This window comes from Rhea americana, unplaced genomic scaffold (genome assembly GCF_003343005.1).
Source record: "Rhea americana isolate MKP2758 unplaced genomic scaffold, rheAme1 scaffold_209, whole genome shotgun sequence".
Taxonomy (NCBI): Eukaryota; Metazoa; Chordata; class Aves; order Rheiformes; family Rheidae; genus Rhea; species Rhea americana.
This window is the reverse complement of record NW_028186249.1, coordinates 1,120,119-1,131,247: the sequence shown is the minus strand read 5'-3', so window position 1 is coordinate 1,131,247 and position 11,129 is coordinate 1,120,119.

The window sequence follows — 11,129 nt, the reverse complement described above, 5'->3', positions numbered from 1 at the left end:
GCATCTGCCCAATCCATGTCCRTGCTGATAAAAGCTGACATGGCTCATGGAAGAGGCTGGAAATTTCAGCAACAATGTTACCAAATTTCCAAACCAAAACCAAGGTCCAGCCTAGGGAAACATAAAGAGAGCAGGAGAAAAAARTCAAATAACCTTTTTGTGGAGCTCATGAGCTAAGCAAGGTATGAGGCATCCCTTTGCGTTGTGAAAAGGCATAAACAAAAGAGTGTTTTTCTTCCCAGACTCTTCCTGGGAAACAAGGAACAAGCTTTTGGCTCTCTCTTCCCCCTGTCTTTTCACCTCCTCAGCTATCCTTTTTTTCCCAACTGGATTTTTTCTATCTGCCTAAGCAGTTTTTCTGCAGCCCTACCTTCAGGCAGATGTTGGCCTCCAAAGCAGAACGACAGAGGTATTACSAGTGCACTGCTCCAGCTTAGCCTTGCCCAGCCTGTGCCACATCTCCTGCTCAGTTCAATCTCCAAACTTGTGGCACTCTCATAAATTGAGCTAGCTGCAGTCCAGACACTGTGTAGGTGCTGTTGGATCTTTAATCAGTTCAACAATCACAGTTAAGACCCCCTGTGGAGATGTTTGAATCTGGAGCCAACTCCCTTCAGACTGGAGACACTGTCCTTTAATGTCCAGGCTTTCCATTGGGTTAATCAGGTGCCAACATCATCATCTTTGACCCATGAATGGCTTTTCTTGCATTCAGATGGCACTTGACCCAGTAACAGATGCCTGGGTGCTGGGGTGGGGAATTCCTTTGGAGCAGATATAAAAGGAGGTGATTTTCAGTAGTCAGCCCAGCAGTGGCCATCRCTTGCTGATAGATATCTCTTGGGGCAGCTTTTTTCTTCACTGGGGGCTCTGTTGTCCAGCTGACATAGGCTGGACTTTGTGCCATTGCTATCCACTCTGCTGCTTCTGAGAATGCTGCTTTCTGTGGTTTGAAGGGTTTTTTCATGAGGCACTGCCCACCAGTCAGCGGTTTGTGCTCCTCTGTCCCTKTACAAAGGGCCTCATTGCTTTCCTTTTGTGAAGGCATTATACTGAAGAGCCATGCCCTGATTTTCTCAGCTGATGCATGAATGCTGGCTCCTGGTCCTCATGCAGTCCCAGATTCATGGCTGCATCTGTGGTCTCCTGGTGCTGTACGGAGGAACTGCTCACTGTGGCTGCTGTTAAGAATATGTCAAGGTAAACTGAGATGCTTGATAAAGAGGCAATCCTTAGGAGAGAGAATCATTGGCAACTCTAAAATGTGAGTACTGCTGTAGCCCTAGGGCTCTGCCWCAGGTATTTGAGAGACGCTTTGTCTTGGCCAGTGTCTGGGCTTTAAAACTGTGCATTCTGGACAATTGGACATTTGTTTTATTCAGGGGACTTTGTAGTTATCTACCATTTTACTGTCTGCTTTTTATTCTCAACCRTCTGATGTTTTTTTCCAGCTGCTTTCCCAGAACTGCTTTTTACTTGCTTTGTGCAGATAAACATGCTTTGAGATGTGCATAGACCAAGATGAAGAACAGCAGAATAATGATCCAGTATTAGATTACACCAAGGGATCTGCCATTTCAATAATGATACACTGGCCTGCTTCCTTAGAAGATGTTGRTAACTGTGTATTATATTGCTTTTCTTTCTTTTCCCTCACTTTTAATTGCTAGCAAATCTATGCTGATAGCAAGGTCTCTGAATTTGACTGCCCTTCCTTACCCATTTCCTTTCCTCTGTGAAGTGAATCGGTATCAGTAATCTGTGGCTGGAGTAATGATTGATATTGGGGGCCTCACAGTGTAGAGAGACTCTCCAGCCCAGCTAGCCCTGGGATCCTTCCAGATCCTGTGATGCAGATGTTTCCCCACCACAAGTGCCCTGTAAATATTTTCCACCTGGAGACAAATAACCACCAGGTTTTCCTAACATCTTCCCTGTTTCCAGGCCCTAGGCTCACTTCTCCCAAGCTCTTCATGCTGAGCATGCACAAAATGGGTTGGTCTCTGCTGGAGTTATTGTTCCCCTTCCAACTGCACCAGCCAGAGTGTATGAGTATGGGGAGTTGCCTGTGCTATGCTGACTCCCTCCTCCTGTCCCCAGAGGAAGGTGAGACCACTATGGAAATTAAAGCAGCCCTGATTTGTGCTCAGCTGCAGAAGTGAAGCAGATTCCCCTGAGGATAAATGTGTATGGCTGGGGAGGTAGGTTGCTTTAAGGCGATGCCAGTTCATCAGTTTTGTGCTTTCCTCTGTTCAGTTTCTCACTGTGAATGACTACTTTTCYGTAGCCTATACTTTTCTATGTCTCTTGAAATTGATGTCTGGTTATGTATTTCAGCCCTTATCCCTGGATTGCTCTTATGTAATGTGGGCAGAAAGGGTACTAGCCATCTGATTTGAGCAGTTCTCCATTAGCTGTTTCTCTGATGACTGACTCCTCCTACAACTTCAAGGAAATGATTTGGTTCTTTTTTKGGGGGCCAATCAAAGGATAGGCCTGCTCCAGCATGGGTCACCTTGGAAATGTATTCACACCCTCTTCTCCTCTGCATAAGCCATTAAAACCAAATGATCATCTTGCATCAGCTCAGCTCGTGTCAGTAAGTGACTGAAGAAGACACATCAAAAGGGAAAGAAAATGATCCCCTTTGGGTTATCAGTGCCTACAGAAAAGCTGCTGTTATCTATGATTTTTGCTTTTATCTTCCTCAGCTCTCAATGTCTGGATGCCCAGTGCAGTTTACTAAAGACTCTGGCAGTCTCTGGGCATCTGTTTCCATCCCTGGACATCCCTGCTGAARATGAATTGCTTTACTTCCTTGCTAGCTCTTGGTTCAGTGCTTGTTGTGAATTATCTGCAGACAGGACACCCCTATCTTGCAATATGATGAGCTGGTCAWGAGTGCATAAGAGACAGAAATTGGTTAGAGGACACCTCTTACATATTCCTGTCAGTGATTGTTTTCTTTTGCCACCAGAAAATGGTTGTTCTCAGTGCTGTCCCACACACCTGTTCTCCTTCTCTGACAGGACCACCTTCCCTCTCATGGAGTTAAAAATGTTCACTTTGTGCAAAACTGTGCTGGAAAAGCTAGTAAAACCTCCAACGGSGGCCATGTTGTGCAGCACTTGGATTTCTGCCCCCAGTGCTTGGGGTGAGAGTAACTGGGGGAAAGCTCGGACTGGCTTAAGGTAACTGGGAAGCACTGGAGAAGGCACCTGACTCTCAGTAGCAAGGTGGCTGTAGCCGTAGGGGAATGGGTGAGATGGGGGTCCTTCTTTATCCCACCACCTTGTGGGTGCTGGGCAGAGTGTCAGTGTGTCTCAGAGAGGATGGCAAAAGCTAAAGTGTCTATTGTTTGTGCAGASGGCTTTACTGAGTACCCAATTGGTTAGGAGCACAGCCACCACCTTGATTTTCTGTACTGAAGCCACTTACGTGCTAAAGCAATCCTCTTCTCTATAGTATTTCCATTAAGGTTGTGTAATTGTCTGCAGAGAGACCATTGGGCATTTGACTTTGCCAACATCCCAGACATATCTGGCTCTGGAGTCCTATTTCAGGTTTGATTTTGTTTCCCTGTCTTCTAGACCCTCATAACCTTTTCACCCTAATAATGAAAATTGATTTAATCAGTCCTGATCCTTCATAAGACATGGGCTCAGGTGACGGCAAATTAACCAAGACAGTCGTTTTCCCTTGAAACATAATTCCCACTGCACATCAGCAGCATGACCCATTCATATCTTCCATCATGAAAGCCCTTTATTTGATAACAGACTTAAAATAAAGATTTCCTTGGGGCTTGTCTYTTTGCAACTCAGCCAGACTTAATCCATCTGTGAAATTCAACCACAGAATTGGAGAGTTCCAAGCAGTAAGTTACACAGTGGGGCTCTTTTGAATAATTTGAAAAAAGCAAAATATAAATGGATGTTTTCCCAAAGGCTGTTTGCAAGTGAGATTGGCCAAAATAGTGGCAAGCTTCATTCGTAGGGTTGTCTGTTCTGAGATAAGTGATTGATGGATTGCCTTGGGATTGTGGGACTCTCATGTTCTACGTGAAAGGGAAGAAGCCTCTGGCTGGGGAGAGGAACATGTTATTTTGGTTAGCATTTGGTAGACTTGTTTGATCTCAGTAGCACTGCTAGTTGTGTTTCCCCCTTCCTTCCCCTGCCCCTCGCCTAATCCAGCCTGTCCCAGGTCACCTGTAGCATCCCTCTTACAATGAGATTGTCTCAGACTGATCCCTCTAAGGAGTTACGACCAACCACTGATGGCCAAAACTCAAAGAACAGCCCCACCATCTCTTCAGCAGCCTCCCGAGGATAATTAACCTTGGGTTTGTGCCCTACTTTGATTACCCCCCACTGAACATTAATTAAAGCTTTCAGCAATTGCTTTGTGAAGTCTCATCTGGTGCAAACCAAGTCACTGGGACGCAATCTGGTCCCTTGGTGGGAAAAATAAATGAGCAGGAGAAGGTTGCTTAGTAACAGATGCAGCTTTCTTTAATCTGTGCCCGCCAGCGGGCCTTTGTTTGTCACTGTGTTGGCTCTCAGTGTCTGCATCAGATAATTCAAGTGGCTTTGCTGAGGGATTGCTAGGAGGCCCTTTCTAGCCTTGTCCTTCTCAGAAGGAATAAGATGCTCACACTACAGGGCTGGRGAGATGCCCTTTCTGCTCACTGGCTGCTGGTGCCACCCAGCCCCACTGCCTCACCTCTGCCAGGATGAAATCCCAGCTGCTGTCGGAGCTCTGACACCCCTTGATTTTGAGAGAAGTGTGCTGACAGACTGGAGAAGGCAGGTGGGGAGAGCCTAGGCTTGAGGAGACCGTGCTCCCGAATTACCTAGGTTTGCAGCCTTTCAGGGACAAAATCTGCCAGCTSCATTCGTTTCAGATGGCTTTTGAAGCAGGATTAAGCAATAGATAAGCCAGTATCTAGCTGGGGGAGTTTAGGTGCCTGAATGGGCCAGGCTAATGATTTGCTTTTATCAGCCTGAACAATCAGATCCTAGGTATGAGACTTTTCTCCTTTCCTTAATAGAAAGGGAATTGATACTGGAAGCACCTGCTAATACCTATCAAAAGAGAATAATGCAACAGCAACTTTTTTCATCTGATTAATGTAAGCCATGTTTGATCTTTGCACAGCTGCCTTAGGCCTGGCAGCAGGAATCCAACCTGTGAAAGATGACCTTTGAGTCGRCATCTCCTCTATCAGAAATGCCAGTATCCTAAGCTGGCTCAGACAATAAGGAAAAAAATCTCTGGATGGAGATTTGATCTTCCCTTCCCTCTGTAAGCCTGGTTCAATCCGTGCAGCCCATGCAAGTAGAGCAGAATGGTGCCAGATGGACAGTGGTAGCTCCCAATTTATGCATGACTCTTTCTAATTTATTCATTTCCAAGCACATCTTTACTGCCCTTGCAATTCTCAGATGGGAAAAGTGAGGCATAAAGATCAGGCTCAAGCTTTCTTGAACTTGGTCCAATCTAGCCCAGCTCTTGCAAGGTTTGGGGCAGGTGCTCATTCCTCAGCCCCTTCCTTGTCAAAGCCCGAAGCTTTACCTTGGTCCTGAGCTCTGTGATAGCATGTACAATAAAATGTTTCCTTGTCCATACAGGTCCCTGCTGCCTCAGAGGCTGCTGTGTGTTGGGGCAATAATTTCTAAGGAGGCCCCAGTGGGCTAATCCATGCTTGTGAATACTCTGTCCTTCCTCACATTGCCAGCCATGGGGCTGCAAGCTACAGACTAAGTCTGACTGCTTTTGCTGTTGGATTATAAAAACCTACCTTGTAGGAAAGGAGCTTATAATGCAGTAGCAAAGGGCTCCTGAGTCTTTCCTCCACTGTTTCTTAAAGCAGACATTTTTCATAGCTGGCATGGTCAGAGATCTCCCTGACCCGAGTGCTGCCAGGACTATTCCTGACTAAGCTTAAATACAAGGCCTGTGGCAGTTAGCTACCTCGCTGGATTTGGTCAGGAAAATTCTTCCCCTGAGAGGAAGAGGATGTCCTTGATTTTTTGCAGCTGGTTCACTTTGGGCAAACGCTTTCTCCAGACTTCATTGCTCTCGCCAGTAAATAACTCCTAAAAATATCTCTGTGGGTGATAATTGATTAGAGATTTGTACAGCTGCTCCAGCTGAAAGTACCTGACTTGTGAGTGCTGGCTCCAAATCCTCCGACAAGCACAGTCATGCTTGAGACCAGGGCCACCACGTGGCCCATCACGGCCGTGGGAAACCTCTGATCCCCTGGCCTGGCTGGCAGGTTTTTGCATCCTAAGCCATATCCTGAGGTGCCATATTCTGGAGAAAGGCAGCAAGTGCAGCCCTGACTGGAGCCTGGACATGATAGATGAGGAGTCCAAGTTTGAGGCTGTGCTGCTTTATTTATCAGCATCCCCCCACACACACACTGTTCTGAGCTCACAAGTTTTTAGCAAGGAGGAGCATTGGGCTGTGGGCCATCACATTGCCCTCACCCAAAGGGAAGCACCCAAATCAGCTTCAGGGATGCGCGTGCGCATTGAGCTTTTAGGGCTTTTCTGCAATGTAAAACAAGACTGACGGAGCATCCAGGAGCTCACACAAAGCTGCTGGACCTGGAGTTGCAGGCTCGCAGCCCTGGCTGCTGGCAGCAGGGGATTTCATTTATTTATTTATTTATTTATTTATTTATTTATTTATTTATTAAAAAGCCATCCAAGCCCCTAGATTAAAAAAAATAATGATCGCACGGCTTAGAGAGAGCATCTGAGAGCGAGACCACAGGATGAAACTGTGTGCAGGACACAGGATGAAACTGTGTGCAGGACACTGTTTGTGTCCTGCAGTCCTACCAATGAGTGCTTCACCATAGAAACTACAGCCAGAGGCTTCTCCTTCCTTGAGTGCCTAAAGAAAGGTTCCCAAATCCATGTTTTGGCAGCAAATGAAGCATTTTTTGGCCATAAGCATGGCCACAACTTGGTGAAGTTGTGGGGTGGCTTTGGTTCCAGTGGGTGACAGGCACTGGCCCAGAGGCTGCCCCCAAGCCGGGGCTTCAATCCAGCTGTGAGAAACGCGGATGTGTGAGGGGCTGAATTCCCTGCTGAGCTCTGCTTGGCATGGGCCATCAGGACGTGGTCACGGCCAGAGATGGGAAGGAGCGAAAGAGCCTGAGAGCCATCCTTGGCAGCAGTGGGAGATGCCTTGCTGCTTCCCTTGGGGACCGGAACCCGGAGGCGAGTGGGAACAAGAACCAGCCCCGTCACCAACACTGTTGATGCAGAAAAATGTCAGCAATCCCTGCCATTTCCTGCAGTCTGTCTGAGGTCTGTGTGTTAAAAAACAGGCAAAAGAAATGTGAAATAAAGAAGTCCTGGTGAGAGAGCGGGAAGCAATGGCTCTGATCTCCTTTAACAGCTTTGGAAGGTTGCTAAATGAGCACTTTGAGACAGCGAGAGCTTTGTGAGGCTTGTGACTGAGGTGGAAGCATTGATACCTGTCCTCTCTTTAAGAGCAGCAAAGGAATTTTTGGCTGCTGAGGATGCATCTAAAGAGTTTGCGTGGCTAAATGCCCCTGGGTTTAAAAGCAGAAGCTCAGCCTGCAGCTCTGGGCTGTACCAGCGTTTGTATTACTGGAGCATATTTCTCTATTTTTCTTCTTTTTTTTCCTGGCTGTTACTCAAACTGGGACATTGGTGTGAAGGGTTTGTTAGCATCAATATTTGCTAGGTGGACAAATAAAAAGTTGCCTTTGACTTCCAGAAACACTGGGTTTCAACATGGGGAACAGCAGTGTGACCAAAACAAAACTGCTGGGAAAGCATCTTTCTCACCCTGCAAAGCTTCTTGCTGTTGCAGCAGAAGTGGAGGRTTGCTTTTGATCAGAGGGAAAGATGGAGGCAGGAAAGAGAGCAATAATTCAAACAAAGTGGGGAAATCCACCTGCTTGCACTCACTTAACAGGGAAGGACTGCTTTTTCCTTCCTCTTTCCTTGCTGGATGACGTGTATTAGCAATATCATAGTGTCCTCTGCTGGGCACAACAGAAATGGGACACAGTCAAGATATTTCTCTAGGCCCTGCACAAACCCTTGCCCGCTCCAGCCTCAGCAGTGCCACCCAGTTGCATATGAAGCCCCACATAGAGGTTTGCTCTCATGTTTTTATTTCTGCTTTTCTTTGGCCTCCTGAAAGCTGAGATGAGCTGGGTTATTTCCATGCCTAACTCTAGCAGCAGAGCTGTACTCCTTCACCTTGGGCTTGTGAGGTGKTTTTAGCAGGTTGTCAAGTGGATAAAAAATAGTGAAAATTATCGATAATTCATTAAGGGTTTCAGCTTTGTTGTTCTTAAATTTCAGTTTTTCTCCCCTTTTTCTCTCTCCCTTAAAGGCAGTGAAAAGTAAAAGGAGAGGAGAAGGATACCTCCATCTGATGCTGAAGAGCTTTCCAAAGTGTAATGCAATCCATAGGCATTTTGCATCATCCTTGCTTCCCCTCAGCTCTTTTCCTCCATCTACACAGAAAGTTTTGAGTTTTATTTTTATTTTTTTTTTAAGACCATGAACAGCTATGGTCTGGATTTTTTTTTTTTAATTCTGTTCATCTGATCTGAAATTAAGGTAATTTTCACTTGTGCACCCAGAGAAAGTCACTAGACTGAACTGGAGCAAGTCATAGACTGATCTGGAGCCTGTTTATAGTAGGGTACATAAAAAGCTTCACCATAATGATGTTTTAAAGTGATTTTGTACATTTTCAAAGGCTGAAACCCTGTGCTCAGAATTAACTGAAGATTTGGTTCATTTTGGTCCCCCTCTACCTTGTTAGATGGCAGCAATGAGCCCTGTGTGGAACAGGTCAGCAAAGGTGTCTGTAAAAATGCTCTGAGCCATTTGGCTTCTCCCCACAGCATTCCTGTCTCTCACTGTCCTGTGTGCCCCTTTCTTGATCTTTCCGTTTGTATTTAATGATGTGTTAGGCAATGCAAGGCCTTGCTGGGGCTCATTTCCAGAGACACCAAAGAGCATTGTGCAGAAATGCTGCTGTGACCCTCCCAAGCTGTGTTCTCGCCCCCTCATCCAGTTGGAGACAGTATCTTGGAGGCCACCAGAGCTGTCGCTTCAGGACCATGCAGAGCTGAGAAAGCTGTGTTTGAAAAAGTCAGCTCTCATATACTGCGGGCACCCTTTCCCCCTGCGGAAGGCAAGAGATTTCCTTACATTACGGGTAGAAGGACRGGAGGGGAAGCCAGAGGATGAAAAGTCAGTGTTGGCCATTTGCAGATTTCTCATGGCATGAATGTCCGAGAAGACTTGGCACTGCTGCAGGGAAGGGCTGAGGTGGGCTCTACCTACCTCCTTTGCCTTCTCCATGATTCTGCAAAGAAATTAAATTTGCCTGGGACTCTATAACAGAGTGAGCATGGTTAGTGCATGTGAGAGGAGGAGAGGGATCATGTTTTTCAGCTTAATGGCTTCACTAAGGTACCCACATTTTCAAATGCAAATAGAAAATAAAAGCAGGAGGTACTTAACAGGACTCCTGTTTGAAAGGAGGGCTGCCATGACATACCACAATGCTCCAGCCCGTTTTGAGCCCTGAATATTAATTTACACTTAAGGTCTTTTCTGAAGTATGGCTCAGACCTGGATGTACTTTTCCATAGGTAACACATATAGGGAGAGTGGGATGGCCTGAGGATCTAACCTCTTAGCACTTAGTCAATCAGCACTTGCTAAAATGATGATATGTGGGAAAGATGGAGGGATTGGTGTTCTCCAGCAGGTGTGTGTGTTTTTGGGGGGAAGGATAGTGTAGTGGTTATCACATCTGCTTTACACACTGAAGGTCCTGCATTCAAGCCCCAGTGGAACCAGCACCACGAAATCTTTGGGAGGTTGGACTAGATGATCTCCAGAGGTCCCTTCCAACCTTACTGATTCTGTGATTTCTCTGAGACCTGGGAAGTGAGAAGCTGAATTGATAGGGTTGTACTCCAGAGAAGGGAGACTGGTGCCCATGGCCAACAGATGTGCATCCTTATCTTTCAATCCATTTAATGTCAATCATTTACAACTAAGGGATTTATATGGTTGGTATTCTCAGGAGACACATAGCATCTCTGGTTCTTTTGCTCAAGTATAGGCTAAGATGGTTGAAGAAGCAAGCTGGCAATTTTGTGATCCTTACAATACCCAAACATGTATTTGCATTCAGAGAACCCTGCATTTTCCTACTTTCTTGCTTTGGGGGTGCATGCAACACTGCATTCCTTAGTGTTGAGAAATGGCTTTTATGCATTAAGATGGATTTCTCTGAGGATGTCACACACTACTGCATTGAATCTTCCCCTTCCCCAGCTCCGTCTTCATCACAGTCCAGCCCCATACCTCTCAAGTTATAAAACACAAAAGCCATTATTGTTAGTATTGGGGATTTATTTATAGGGCTGGGGCTTGGGTCTTTAACAGAATATCGTTTACAAAGAGTAAATCAGGTGGATTTTTAAAACATTGCTCACAAAGATTGTCATCATCTAGTAGGCCAGTTCCACATACAGAGCTCTGCCTGGTGGGGAGCCTGAGTGAAAAAGCAGGGGCTTTACAATCACTTCTGCGCTGAAAAGAACGGAGTTCAGAGTATTGTAAACACACACACAATCCATTTAAGATGTGTGTCTAGCTTGACTTATGTGATACATACTGTCAATTTATAACATTTGCCTCTTCTATAACAGCTGGTATACAAAGTTTTCAAAGTGCTTGGTAAACCTGACACTCTTACACTAGAGCAAATGTTTCTACTAAAGCCATTGGAGCAAAGTCTTATAAAATTCCTGTATATCTCTCGTGCATGTAGGAGGTTTAAAAGAAAAGAAAAAAAAGAAAGAAAGAAAAAAAAATGACATCATGAGTCCTTAGCACACTGAAAAGTGGAAGCCAGGAGTCCTGCTCTTCCCACTGATACCTTCCCAAGTGACTGAAGCACTACTATATGAATTATTTTTAACAACTGATTCTTAATTAAAGGCAAAGATTATAAAAAGTGAAACAACCTCCCTTGTGACACTAGTGGAAATGCTATCATTTCTTGACAGAAAGCCAGTAATTACTTTATTGAGATTTGGGATG